Genomic DNA, 1,794 nt, shown 5'->3' on the forward strand with positions numbered 1-1,794 from the left:
CTATATACTCTTTTATCTTTTTATATTTTATATACATATAAAAATGTACATATTGCCTCTCCAAAAATAACATTTAGAAAATTACAAATAGGGGTGCCTGGGTGGTTCAGTGGGTTAAAGCCTCTGCCTTTGGTTCAGGACATGGTCTCAGGGTCCTGGGATCGAGCCCCGCGTCGGGCTCTCTGCTTGGCGGGGAGCCTGCTTCCTCCCTCTCTCTCTGCCTGCCTCCTGCCTACTTGTGATCTGTCAAGTGAATAAATAAGATCTTAAAAAAAAAAAAGAGTTTAAAAAAAAAAGAAAAAGAAAATTACAAATAAAACTCAGTTCTTTTTCAAAAGTGTTTACCATTTCATGTTATGGATCCTCTATCCTAATGTTACCTGTTTCAGGTAACAAGCACACTTAACCTCCACAGGTGTACCTTCCCTGCACCTAGATTCACTAGTATAGTTGATGCATCTTTTCTCCCTTGCCAGCCCTCAGCAGCAAAAGAAGTAATAAAAAAAGAGAAAATGAGATTCGCTGGTCCATGTAAACTTTTTATCTACTTGGACTGCCCATCACAGTATCTGATACCTGAATCTATCTTTTTTTTTCTTAAGATTTATTTATTTATTTATTTATTTATTTATTTATTTGACAGACAGAGATCACAAGTAGGCAGAAAGGCAGGCAGAGAGAGAAATGGAAGCAGGCTCCCTGCTGAGCAGAGAGCCTGATGCAGGAATCAATCCCAGGACCCTGAGATCATGACCTGAGCTGAAGGCAGCGGCTTAGCCCACTGAGCCACCCAGGCGCCCTGAATCTATCTTTTTTGATGTTGTTGTTCTTTCTATTTTATTTCTTTTAAAGATTTTATTTATTTGGGGCGCCTGGGTGGCTCAGTGCGTTAAGCCTCTGCCTTCCACTCAGATCATGATCTCAGGGTCCTGGGATCAAGCCCCGCATCAGGCTCTCTGCTCCGTGGGGAGCCTGCCTCTCCCTCTCTCTCTGCCTGCCTCTCTGCTTACTTGTGATCTCTGTCTGTCAAATAAATAAATAAAAACTTTTTAAAAAAGAGGAGGAAGCAAGCTCCCCACTAAGCAGAGAGCCTGATGCAGGGCTCAATCCTAGGACCCCGGGATCATGACCAGAGTCAAAGGCAAAGACTTTAAACCCCTGAGCCACCCAGGTGCCCTCTTTCTTTCTATTTTAAATTAATCTCTTTGCCCAGATCTTTTATTCTTTATTTACTTATTTAATCTTTGTCCACTTTATTTATTTATTTAAAATTAATTTCTTTGCTCTAGGTGGGGCTTGAACTCAGGACTCAGAGATAGATAATTGCAGGCTTCAGGTGCTCCATTTTTTAAAATTTATTGTATTTACTTATTTATTTTTGATAGCCACATCTTAATGCACCTGCCTCCTTGAGACAGCAACATCTTCTTAAGCTGAGGAAGTTGAAGGAAGTTTTTTTTTTTTAAGATTTTTTTTTTTAAATTTATTTGACAGAGAGAGAGAGATCACAAGTAGGCAGAGAGGCAGGCAGAGAGAGTGAGAGGGAAGCAGGCTCCCTGCTGAGCAGAGAGCCCGATGCGGGGCTCGATCCCAGGACCCTGAGATCATGACCTGAGCCAAAGGCAGCGGCTTAATCCACTGAGCCACCCAGGCGCCCTGAAGGAAGTTTTTTAAAAAGAAGATTTTTAAAAGCTCGGGAGTTTGGCCAAAGGCTCTCCTTCAACCTCCTGCTTAAGTGCGCATTTCCTCTTGGCTTTAAGGAGGCGTCCTTCGGCCAGAAGGGCGTTTTTTTTG

This window comes from Meles meles, chromosome 3 (assembly GCF_922984935.1).
Source record: "Meles meles chromosome 3, mMelMel3.1 paternal haplotype, whole genome shotgun sequence".
Lineage (NCBI taxonomy): Eukaryota > Metazoa > Chordata > Mammalia > Carnivora > Mustelidae > Meles > Meles meles.